Consider the following 13,768-nt stretch of genomic DNA (forward strand, 5'->3'; position numbering starts at 1 on the left):
GAGTGTCAAAGTTTACTCGATTTTTATATTCTTCTCGGATAGTAGGTAGAAGGTGCCTGCCTCATTCCCCATGTAGCCTCACCATCTGTCCCCGTGTTGTAACACCGTCGTGATACAACACACGAGGAAGTAAAGTAATTCTTTCGTATTCCCCGGAGAATATGTTACCGAAGATTGTTTGTATGTATTAAGGTGTACACAGTGATACGGTGGAAAAACTTTGGTACTCCTAAACAATTCCAATTTTTTTCGTTGAAATAAAATTTTCTCATTTCTTTCATTGTATGGAAGAACGCGCTGCGCTCGCCTTGAATAATATTACGACAAAAATACTTTATCATTGTTTGTTTTTTTGTTGTTTTTTTTTTTTTTTTCTCCTTTATCTCGGTAATCAATATTTATATCGTAAGACAAATTTTTATCGGTCGTATAATTTATCGACGAATGTTCCCATCCCGCGTTCGCAATTTTTCATATTACAAACTGAATGTGGAAAAATTTTTAGTACACCTTTCAACGAAAATATACCGTAGTCAATGTTTGTACTGTTTCTGGTTATTTCGAATCTCTCGAAGATTGCGCGATCGGATTTAAGATGAGAATTGGTCGACGCTGTTCAGGGATACGAAATGTCGAAGAAGTTGTTCGGTTGTGATACGATAAATATTGAAGAAGCCTCAATATACGCCATCGCATTATAAATATATCTATATATATACATATATATGTGTATATACCTGCAGTACAGCGTTCGATAGAAAACAGCTCATCTATATGCGAACTCAACCTCTAACTGCCGGTCGGTTGCTGCCAGAGAACCGAGTATGTACGTACTTTATTCTAAACTCTATAACCGGGCTTCTTTCTCTCTCGTAAATTTATTCGCCTAAGGGAGCCTGAAATTCGTCGGGGGTTGGAAGGAAAGAAAGAAACCAACAGAATTCACTCGTCTCTTGTATTTCGCTGAAAATTCACCTATTACGTACACGCATGCCATACGTTGCGAGAACTTTGAGACGCGTTTTAGGAATAGCGAAACTCGTTGGTAATAAATTCGTTATTTAAACAATAAAAAACAACAAAAAAGAAATAATTTATGGACGTGTACGTAAACAAGAAGTATGCGAATATCTGAAATTTCCTTTTCCATCTCTCGGGAACGGTGAACTCGATGTTTTCCAGGGCTGCAACGTGACCCAAAACCAGAATCGAGTTCTTCCTTCTTTCGTACTTTCTTCCTTCGTTCCTTCCTTCCTTCCTTCATTCCTTCCTTATTTGCTTCCTTCCTTCTGGTTTCCCTTCGTCCTCGACGACGCGTCCCGGGTGTCAATGGATTATGGCCGCCACGTTGCAGTTCCCGGTTCCCAATTTTATGGCCTGGAGCCAAGATGTTGCCCAACATTTTCGGGACGCCGGTTAAGCCACGGCCGCACTTCAGCTCCGTATCCGAAACGTACGGAACTCGAATCGTACGTCATATATTTCTACTGACACGCGCGTATAAGCTTCTCGAGAGTTTAGGATCAGCCGATATTAAACCCGTCGAAACCCACGAGCCTTATTTTCCTCTTTCCTCTTCTCACAAACCGTTTTCAAAAATTATTATCGATAAATGTAATCGTTCTTGCAAGACTTGCTTATCTGCGAAATTAATTTACGCGAATGTTAACGCGGCTAATTGGATCGAAATACGACTCGGATGTATTCCTGAAAAAATTCACTCCGTCAACTGCCACGATGTTGTAATAATAATACGTCTGCGAATCAGTTGAACCCCGCCGCGCGGGAACAATTAGGAAAACATTGCGTGACAATTTAGATAGCGAACTGCAAAAGGTTGTGGGTGTATTTTTTATTTATTTTTTTACCCACCTTTCTCTCTTATTCTATATTTGTTTATTTTTTTCTTTCGCCTCTCTTTCTCGCCGTTTATCAGGGATAACCGTCAAACCTGCGTGATTGATGGTTTCGTGAAACGATGCATTAGACGGAGGCCCCGGTGTGTGTTTGGGCTCGTGGTTATTGCGTTCTTTCATTAGATTACTCAATTATTTATACATACGCACACGTACACACGTATGTAGGCATACGACGTACCGGCTCTTCAATAACTTACGGCTGTCCGTTATTAATTATCAACAAGCTTGCAACTATGTGAAAGTAAATTGCGATCCGGAAGTGCGTACGACTCGTTATGTCGTGCATGGAACTTCAAAGAAATCGATATGCCGCGGCAAACGTAGAATGACATTCATTATGAGAAAATAATGACGTATACGACTCGTTCGAATCAATTGTGTATAATATATGTATACGTATAACGTGCCAAGGATACGTCGCGGTATTCCTCGAATATGTGTGAAAATTTTCGCAATACCCTAAATACGTCGCGAATAATGTACAGTAGGTTGTCTCTGACGTCAGGGCTTAAGGGCACTCGAGACGCCCCCCTTCACGGTTATTGCACGATGAAAATCGGAACAGGAAGTCCTCCGGGATAAAGTGGCTTAGCTAAGAAAGCGTTTTCGATTACCTACCTCGGATCTCGAGTTCATCCTCTGCATCTTCACGAACGTGACGTATATAAAAGGAAATCCGGACAGAGGTAGAGAGAGAGAGAGAGAGAGAGAGCGAGAAATGAAATATTGTTTTCTTGCCTCTGCAGCTCTGCAGCGCAGGCTTTCAGAGACGAAGAGAAATTCGAAAGACATCACCTGAAACTAAGTAAAAAATTTCATCTCTTCTCAAGTTTGAGAATGGATTTTCAAAAACGCTGTCAACTTTGATATGAATCTCACGAAAATCTTGAATCACGATCCGTACGACGATGTGGGTGTATAAATTTGTTCCTGTCACACTGCAGAGAACGCGAGACGCGGCCGGAATTTTATGCCCCAGTAAGAAGCGTTTCTCTTCAATCGATCCACACGTTTTTTTCATTTATTAATAAAAACTTGAGCCGTTTGTCACGAAGTGTGTATTTCAAACGCCCGTCACGATCTGCGATCAATCATATCATTGCTTTCCAAACTTTACGCACACGGCGGCTTGTGTTTCTGCAAACACACACGCGGTTTTATTAGACGCGATGCGAAGAATGGAAAGAGATATCACACGTAAAGTGCTGAAAAATTCTAAACTCATCGAGGGGTCATCAGAGGTTGACAAATATTTGATTATTTACTTCGAATGTTATCGCAGCGTTGACAAACATTAACCAGCTTGTATAACAAATTGTCCGACAATAGTCAATATTTGGCTGGGATATTATTATCGAGCAGACGTATTGTACATACATGTCATGTACATATGTATACGGCTGTGTAAAACTGTGATGTACAGCTGACAAACGATATCAACGAATTATCTCCAGTCATTTGTAATAAATATATATTAATGTAAACCGAGCATGATCAATTACAATCTCTTCGACTCCTTCAACATTTTACATTATTATTATTTTTATTATTATTATTATTATTATTATTATTATTAATTTTTTTTCCGTTATTTGCTGTCACTTCAACACGGTTGCTTTATACTTACTTCACTGATGCATCTGGGAGATGAGCATAAATTGCACAGAAATAATTCAATTCTGCTTTCCATTCGACGAATGATCTTTCAGTTTCATTGTCAGTTTTATTACTTTGCCGGCCAATCACGCGCATAATGATTTTTTTTTTTTTTTCGTTGAACACTTGTATCTTGCAAGATTTTTTTCGTGCATATTAAAAACTTGGTAGAATGAATCAATTGAATGGACAAAGTGGTCGGGTTTTTTTATTTTATTTTTTTTTTATCCGAGACTGGCGTACAGAGTTTCAGTCCGATCCTTCAACAATACGATCGTATTTTTTTTTTTTTTTAAACATCCATTGATTTTGAAATTTTTCGTCTGCTTCAGACACGAGGAGCAAGCAGCCAGCTTTTCGAGAACCGCATCTGCGACCATCAAAAATCGAGGTAAGTTGAAGATTACGGCTGTGCATCTACTACAGCGAATCATAGGCGATAAAAAATCATGACCGCATACTTGTTATATCATAGTTTTAAGCTGGCTAACGCTAAAAGTGTCTAACAAAATTTTAACAAAAAATCTCATCCGCACCATATCAACGTGTAAATCGGCGCCGCTTAATTTTGCCAAGCAAAACCTGTTTGCTGCCAACTATGTGCACCTATATATATTCTTTATAAGCTTGTATCAGTGTATACCTCTCTCTCTCTCTCTCTTTTTCCTTCTTTCTTTCTTTCTCTCCTTCTCGACCCGCATCCCTTCTTTGAAATCCACGATGCGCCGAGCACCTTCATATATACTTACGATCGTATAGTAAGGCGACGTAACCAGTATAATAAACACAAACACACACACACACATACACACACCCGCCGATTTACATATGCTTGTCTGACTTTTACATTAGTCGCTTTATCGCAACAAATATTATATTTCGCACAATCAACTACATGCGAAATAATTATTGCACTCTCAACTCGTATCTTGAGATTATAAAATACAGAAGCATTAAAATTACAGGTATCTAATTGCATGTAAGAATAGGAAAAAACAAAAAAAAAAAAAAATTGGAACAGTTCATCATTCTTTACGTAAAATCAGTCTCCCTGTTTTGCGACGCCAGCATAAAATTTTTACCGGTACGTCGTTCGTTCCTAAATATATAATTTATGCACTGACGGTAGAAGAGATTTGTCAAATGGGTTATGTAACAGTGAAAAAAGAAAAAAAAAATTAAGGCATCGGCTAACGGCTCGTGACTGGCTTTTATGGCGACAGCGTGTATTGTATAATAATGCGTGCAATATGGATATCGAGTTCAAAAAACTCGGGACGGAGAGATCGAGAGGCAGGGTAAGGAATCGTCCCTTCCGCGACCTCGTTTACTCTCGTTTGCTCTCATTTTTTCCCTCCCAGCGAGTAGCTGTGTGTGTGTATAGTGCGTGCACAGGTTACGTCACGAGGCGATGCGAATCGATCCTCGCATCTTTCGTATGGCGCTTGAGTATCTGCCCTTTCGACCCTTCGCTAATCTCCAGGGGACTTTTGGTCTCGGGTCACAGTTTAGGGTCGACAATTAAACGTGTGCGGTGTCGCCGCGTGGGTTTTGTACGCTCGATCCGCCATGGGCTTGATTTCGTTAATATAAGATTGAAAACGAACGTCGGCGGTCGGCCAGAGAGCGTCGAGCTCGTTGTTATAAACTCAACGATTGCGAAGCGCGAAGACTCGGTTCGAGACGACGACACCGTTTCAGTGAAAAAATACCATGCATGTACGAATGTGGAGAGGGGCGATTATCAAAATCTTAAAGAATCGTGGATTTTGCTATATTTGTTTGTTTTTTTTTTTCTCGCTCTTGTTGCCTAATTTCGACATCGCGTGTCCTCGACCGATTTTTCTTCCTACTTTTCGTTTTTATTTTAGCTCACAAGGAGACAAAGGTGAAGAAAATTAACGAAATCGTCGTTTCGTGAATCTTATGCACATTTTATGAAAATTAACACTCTGATATATCGCATGGGTTATACTTGACAGTGAAATTTATGTCACCGTAGGTGTAGAGTAAACTTTTGAACTACGTAACAAATTCACCATTGAACGAATATATTGAAAAACTAAAAAAAAAAAACACGACGTAGGCATTGGCTGTATCGCTATGTACGTTTATCCCAATCGTATTTAAAAAACAAACACTTGAATTCCCACGAATTGGATACCATAGATATCAAATTTTGCTTCATATAATCAACAGAAATTTATCTTGACACATTTTTTACACGAAATAGGTGTACATATACCTATTTATGTACGTGTAATACACAGTATACTCAAATTTACTCATATTTACAGTATACTGTCCTGTAACGCGACTACCTCCAAACGTAGATACATGCGTAATACGTTATATACCTGTACGTATATTTATACATACACATGTATGTAATACAAAGTTTTGTGGGTGGAAAGTTGGCTCTGTGTATGTTTTGTTCGTCGTCGATTCATCGTCAATAAGACAGAGATGTAGTATGATCTATGGAAGAAGAGAAACAGGAGGGAAACGTCAATGTAATACAGATACAAGGGAGCTTTCATAGAATTGAAAGTGCGTCGCGACGACGGTGTAACGAGACGATAAACCCCGAGGCCTGCGAGGTGCTTGCAGTGTTTCTATACGTATTATACATACCTACGCTCATGTTTTCAACGATCGAATCCGAGGACGAGAAACATTCTAACGCCATGCTGTAGGTAACGTACCTTTGTACGCACGATACGTTGATCAATAATGTAAGAGAAGACGAGAAGTGAGACGATAACGCGACTATTCCTCGGCCGTCGCTCAAATACAATCCTCCTTCGTCACGCTTTGCAAGCTCCGACGTTCAACCTCGATTCTCCATCTTTTATGCCTACCTACACTCGGAGCCTTACGTCGAATTGATAAAGTCGAATGACTGTGAATCGTCGCGTCATCGGTAAGTAGGTCGGGAAGATATTTCGTATCCCACGTATAATACCTTGTTACATATACATGTCCCAATGAAACGTCGCGAATATATGGGTTTAAAGCCGCGGGCGTTACGCTGTGACGACGAGAGCTAATTATTCGCCGTCGTTGAAATTTCCGTTGAAACAAAAGAATCCGTTGAATCGGGACAACGAATTGGGACTGAAAATTGTACGAATTGGAACGTTTTCGATGTTCCTGCTGATCGTAGGTTTCATCTGCTATGCGAGTTATTGAAAGTATCGTAACGACACGTTGGGTGCCTACGTATCGCTTCGAGAATTTTAAGTTAGTTCTAAACTCGTTTCACCCGTATTCTCCCCGAGATTCAGCCAACTTTCAAGTTGTATGCGTGATGGAAAAAAATAAAATAAAAAAAACAAGTAAAATAATAATACATAGCGAGGAAACGCGAAAGAAACTGAAACCTTTCCGTAGTTTTCAATCTACAGCTGTAGCAACGGCGTTGAATATTTTGACACTGTGAATGCAGTCTTCTGCAGTTGTCGGTCTTGTGTTCTTCGAGCATTATACGGGTATGTAAAGAAAGAGAAGAAATTTGAACGAAATTGGAGTTAAAATATCGAAAAGTTTTTCAACTCAATATCTTGTTTCGCTGAGTGCAAAGTCAGGCTGAAGTCTCCATGTCGTATACGTATAAGCAAATATGTGCAGAGTTTTATGAAAAGGGAAAAATATCGTTGAACACGGTCGATACCCAGGTTCTTTTGTACTTTTATCTCACTTTTTTCACTTACTGTATTTGATTTTATTTTATTTATTTATTTTGCGAAAAACTTTCGAGTGCCGTTACGGCAACTCACCTCCTCGAAATTTCCTTTCTTCTTCCTTTCTTTGTCGATGTAAAATCCCGCAAAAAAAAAAAAAAATTCGTTGAATCGCATCGTGCGTTTCGTGTTTGACTTCAAGTATTATCAGTTATTTGGATTATTTCTTTTTTTTCTTAATTTATTTATATACCTATTTTGATTCCTTACTTCAAGTTTAATTTATTTCTTCCTCTTCCTCGCTTTTTTGCAAAACAAAGGGGATTTCTCTGGTTTTAATTTTTTTTTTTTAACTAATCACATCATATCAAAGACCGTATTATTTAAATATTTTAAAACACGATCGCGGTGTGTATGATTATAATTCTGTTAACTGTCTAATTGACTACCGCGGTTTCGGTATACTGCATGAATTTGTTTTCCGAACTTCATCCCGGCTTTGCTTCCCTCCGGCCCGAGTTAATTAACCAATTTCGTCAACTTTCCAAGGGTCGAAACTTTCCTCACGTCCGGTGGTTTCTGTACGAAATAAATGAAGGGGATGTACGTACGTATAAAATCCACGCGCCTCGACGACGCGTCCTGAGTACAAAATGCTTGATTTTCGTGTATTGTAAGTAATATTCCGAAGATAATTAGAATTTTTCCCTGAATTTCTTTCCGAAATTAATGATTTTACAATTTTTGATTCGCCCGTATGGATTTAAATTTGTTGAAAACGATCTGTCCGAAACTTCGACGCTCGCTTGGTTATCTGCCCGCCCCTATTTTCCGTGCGATTATACCTATACAATCCTCCCCTTCCCGCACGTTTTCTCCATCTCTTTCTGCACGCGTTTCATTCCCAAAGCCGCATTTCTTTTTTGTACAGTATTTATATATTTATATTATATATCCATGCATCGTTCATGACGCCAATAATTGTGAATTTTACATATGAAAACGCATCAATGATGGCGTGTAATCAGTATTTCTCGTCTTGCTTATCTCTCACGGAAACTCAATTGTATGGGTTAAAAGTGGAAAATATCGTTATTTTCAAAACAGGATCGGCTGGAATTTGAATTTAAACGGATTATTATATACCAACCTAGTTACGACTTATCCGAAAGATTCGCAATCTATTCCCATGTATACATATGCATGTATATATAAATAATCTTCTCCCTGATTACGAGCTCGCCAAATTATTTCTCCAATTACCAGGCTAATCTAAATCTCCTCACCGCGCGGGGGGAATAAAGCTCTTCTATCCACCAGACTGTTCTCTTCATCCATCCCACGACGACGACGCTCCAACCTATTTCCTAGGGCTGCCACGCTCGCCTTCCTCCCTTACCTTCCTAGGAGCTCCTGCATCCATCCACCGCTCTAACACACCTTATACCTGTGCTATCCACCCGCCTTCTGCGTAGCTAGATGTAACACCGCCTGGCCAACAACAGTCTGCAACCACTAATGAAACGTGTTTGCGGTCTCATCCAACCAAACCTCGCCTTTGCAGGGTGAAACCGGGTCAGCTTAAGTCAGGCCTTGACTCATACCCCCCGTAATAAATTCCTCCGGAAAACCTTCATGTATAACCGTATATCTCTCTCTCTCTCTGCCGGGTCATGCAGGTGCAGAAATTTATATCTGTGGCTAAATTTGATCTATTAATCGTGGGCGGGGATCTGGGTTACGTTACACGTAATAATATAAGGCCCCATCAAAAATCTCGATGAATCGTTCCGTAACAAGGCCGAATTGCTGCATTGAGGAGATGTACGAACGTATATGTACAAGCCACTGATACGTTACACGTGTCAATGCGACACGTACGTGAGCATCAGGTCGGTCGGTCGGTGGGCGGATAGACGGCTAATAAAATTTGTGTTTTGCAACAACCGGAATTCGATATCGTTGGATCGCGCTACGTACACAGCTTCGCCTACGCTGCTAAACTACTACAACTATTTTAATGGTACTATAAATTTTCTACCGGCACTGCGGTCTAAAGGTAAAGTTATGTAAGCGTAATGCTATACGTATACTACACGTATACACGCTTATGTGTAACGTATTTCCATCTCGTCTAACAGACAGGTTCACTTGGCGTCGAGATACGTACAACCCGTCCATTCTACGTAATATGCACCTTCAGGTTTCGTCCTGAAGCAGGTTGCCCCGTTTGTCGGAGTGCACGTATCGAGTTGTAAATCAGACGGAATCTATTAGTTATACGGCGCAATGGAAGATGGACGACATTTCTCGTACACGGAACGTGTTGCTGGCGATGGGGTGTGCTTCTTGAGAATCGTTTGTGTTTCATAGGGTGGCCGCACATCTGGAAAATCTGGAAAACATGGAAATTTAGAAGGATTTTTAATTTGGTTGCGGAAATACCTGAAAATATCAGTTTTCTGACGTGGAAATAGTGTGTGAATTATTTCCGATTTTTAGCCGGATTGGAAAGAGTCCCAATATCAATTTGAAATTTAAAAAAAAGAACTTAATTTTTCAATAAAAAACAAGAAAACTGTTGGTTTATTTGTTTTATTTGGTCAGTAAAAAGGGGGAGAGACATAGAATGACAAAAAACGAAGTATTTTCAGCAGATAAACGTATTTGATGATGCTCTTATCGCATTCCAACGTTATACGGACTATATTTGTTTTACATCAAATGCTCTATGATTCAAACGTTGTAACATATCATAAGTCATTAATGGGTGTGAAAATAGTTGTGGCAAAAAAAAAAATGCAGCGCGGTAGGTTCTAAAACACTTTTCGTTTGTCAAATTGGTTTCGACACCCTTTCCAATCAAACTAAAAATCAGAAATAATTCAAACTTTGTTTCTTCGTCATTATTCAACGACTCCAGGAGTGTCAAGTATGTGTCGGAAATTAACGACCAACCTAAATTAAACGTGTAGTCCGAGCCTAACTCTCGAAATTTCGGAGACAATAATTCATTTCGGATCCTGGTGCTGAAGATAACGAACTAATGGTAAATATAGATAGAAAAAAAAATGCAATCGTATTATTCAAATTGACCTTTTAATTGTTAACCGATAAGAATGATATTTCTCCGCTATAAAGAAGTATAATTAAAAACAGCAAATTTCAAGCAGATAAAACAAGGAACTCTAATCTTAATAATGTTAATAATTCTTACAGCTTTTTCATTTCAACGCTTAAAGCAGATTGAGATACCGCTGAAGCGGTTTAAAGCGCGATGAAAGGTGGCTAATGCGCGACTACTTCTAAGGTGCAATCTAATCAGTGCGAGAATTAACTTAAAGCACATTTGGGGGGGAGGACTTGAACGTCTATAGCGAAGACGGGTATATACTTGTATATATATATATGCACGTATATGCACAGATGTGGGTGAATGAAAGCTTCACCGCGAGGAAAATCTCGATAACTTAACCTTTCACTCAACGCGTATGCGCGAGCTCAAGAGGATCGTTGACGGAGAATTGTCCCTGATAATCAACGAAAGGGTTCTTAAATATGTATATGTATAAAAATCGATAACCCGACACCGCTTCCAGTTCTTGAAACGTCTAAATTCACGACCGAATTGCCCCATTCCTCGGAGTTCTTCGCTCTTTTCCTCGTCTGCGGAATGATGAGGAAAGCAAAAAAAAAAAAAAAAATAAGTTCTCCCCAGCTCTGCTTCCGAATGCTTCATCGATTCTGTTCAATTTGCAAAAAATTTCGCGGCTGAATATTGGTTATAGGTATAACGTGGTTACTGATTGTGAGTATTCGTTTCTCCTCTTTCGAAGAATCGTCTGCACAGTCTTTCACCGCTGATAACTATATACTTGGTGTATTTCCTCTTCCGCGCAGCTCCTCGAAATATATATATATATGTATATATATGTGCCTCGTTTGTACAAATCTCTCTTAGATTCTTTTTCCAACGATCTCTCTTCGTCTCTTCCTCTCTCCCTCTCTTTCTCTCTTTTTTCTCTCCAAAGCTCGAAGCGTTTCGTGTGTAAATATAGAATACTTTATTTTCAGTATCCCCCGTACGCGCACACTGCACTGCGGGCAGGTTAAACCAGCAACCAGAATCGGAAACTCGGACCCTGCTGTCTTACGCCACGTTCCTTACCACTCGGATTTTCTATGAGGTTGAAGCTAGCAACGTTAACGTAACGACGATTGGCTAGGGAAAATAATTTTTTTCGCAACTCAAGGATTTTCCGAAACCTCCGAAACCGATGACAAACCGCAATGAAGCGTAACGTGCTCGTTATAATTTGAAAAGCAAACTCGTTCCAAACCATTTTAAAATTCCAAAGTAATGACGTTTTTCTTTTTTTTTTTTCATCTAATTTTTTGTTACGCGTCAACGTTACTAACTTAACATCGTGATTTTCTTACGTTAACCAAACTCCGAGTATCGTTCAATATCCGAAAGACGTTAATTTATTCTGTCGTTTCCCATTGCCTGAAATATGCCGAAACTTTTTAAGCGAACCGATAAAAAGAGGTTAAACTTTTCCATTGTATGTATATGTAATGACTTAAGACATATGAGTGTAAAAAAAATATTACGTAAACATTGGTCCATTCGTATAAACAGCGTTTCGCTTAAAATTATCCTGAAATTCTTTCATCTCTACATATACCTAATATACTACGATTCTTTACTGACACGATGAGATGCTTCGCGCGTAAGTTCAACAGGATGAGCATGGTATTAACATAGTTTTGCGATAAATTTTCTAATTTTACACACCGCCGCCCACTCCTCCGGAATTCAACTTTCGCTGTATACGCGACCGGCTCTTTCTGTAAACTCGCGTTTTCACAGGCAAATTATATTCCGTTCGTTTGCCGCAGCACTCCTCCAGGCGATACGTGTAACGCCTCAACGTGATCAATTTTTTTAGTAAAAATCTTCAAGTACCTGTAATTATTTTGTAAACTTGATTTTTGATGGGAAAAACTTTCACGCAAATCCCGAGGAAATATTAAATTCAGCTCTTGTTATTATACACGTACGTAACTGCGGGTATGTGCTTTCGTATGTTTCTTTCCTCCTTTCGAATCAGAAAAATTCCGTGTTTAGCCAACGTATTTTCACGTGTTAAGAAAAATATTACATTTGCCGCGAGACTGTTTGAAGTCTACTTTGCGGTGCTGCACGCTTGACGTTCGTTTGCGACCGGTGTGTTTTGTCAGCTCGTTTTGTACACACGTGCAAACAAGTCTTCCTACTCAAAATATGAGCAGCAAACGGGATCCGCAAATTTTAGCTGCTGCACTTTTCACTCCTCGATTACCAATCGTCGTACGATTTGCAATTATTTATCGCTATGCAAGCGCATGATTTTGCCTCGAGTAAAAGCTTTCGCGCAGGCCGGAGACAACGGATTCGTTTCATTGTCAGCGCAATAATTCAACGAGCAACTCAAGCAGTCCTGAAATTCGTCTGATTAATTCTTCAGCGAGGGTTATTTGGTAAATAAACAACCGGTAGGAAGATGAGGAGGAGGCGCGAGTATAATTAATTGTAGAATCGCGTCCTCCGTATCGCACAGCTTTCCGCGTAAATGGAAATTCCTGCTTGTTTAATCCCCTCACGTTTTCCGTGTATTATTATATTGTATGTATGTGATAGTGGAAGGATAACCGTGAAGGAGGGAATATTATTCTAGTCTCTCGCTATTTCTGCAGACATATCCTGCCTGCGCTCTGCACACGGCTATAACGTGAACTCGAAGGGGTTGATTAAGTTCTCTGATCTTTGAACGAAGCCATTTGCCCAACCGACCGAGTGTATGGACCTCTGTGGAAACGAGTCGCCCACCCATCCACCTTCCTTCCTACCTACCTACCACCCACCACTCCAACCACTACAAAGATTAACGCCCGCGGAATCAATTAGTCTGCCCAACAAACCGTCTAATTGGTCCATCTCACCTCACCGCGCTCTGATTCCGTTTTCCTAGTCTTGAACAACTTGCAGAGACGGAATTAAATAACCTCGCGAGATCCACCTTACCGGGCGACCGAAATCCTTAACCTCGGGATAAATTTTCATCCTCTTCTTTATTCTCTCGCGGCGAATGGAAAATTGTTATTTTTTACTTCGAGTTTCGATGGATTATAAACTTGATCGATAATATCCTTTAACACAGCAAATGGAATTATACGGATCAATGCATCAATATTTATCCATCGTCATTCTACCGTTTCTCACATTCTTAAATAGCTGATAAGATTTCTCTCACTCATTTTATCCTGAAGATATAAGAGAGAAATTTAACCATCGGAAATTGGAAGTGGAAATTTAAGTTTTTCGTCAAGTTTTCGCTCTTGCGATCCGAACAAGTACAAGGGCAGATTTACTATCACAGATTCGTAGGTCGGATGAAATTCTTACTTTTCCAACTTCTGACGTCGTCGCGACTACACCGTATAGGTATATGCATACACAGATCGTTC

The 13,768-nt window shown here is 39.7% G+C and overlaps 1 protein-coding gene across 9 annotated transcripts in view; it reads left to right on the forward strand.

The window, feature by feature from the left end:
- Window positions 1–13,768, forward strand: part of LOC124303584 (ankyrin repeat domain-containing protein 50) — an 80,815-nt gene that overhangs the window by 42,591 nt on the left and 24,456 nt on the right. For all 9 annotated transcript variants that reach the window (XM_046760959.1, XM_046760962.1, XM_046760964.1 and 6 more), the window contains one exon: window positions 3,908–3,966. The gene's annotated coding sequence lies outside the window, so the exon portion shown is untranslated. The remainder of the gene's footprint in view (window positions 1–3,907; window positions 3,967–13,768) is intronic.

The sequence above is a fragment of the Neodiprion virginianus genome, chromosome 4 (assembly GCF_021901495.1).
Source record: "Neodiprion virginianus isolate iyNeoVirg1 chromosome 4, iyNeoVirg1.1, whole genome shotgun sequence".
NCBI classification, from domain to species: domain Eukaryota; kingdom Metazoa; phylum Arthropoda; class Insecta; order Hymenoptera; family Diprionidae; genus Neodiprion; species Neodiprion virginianus.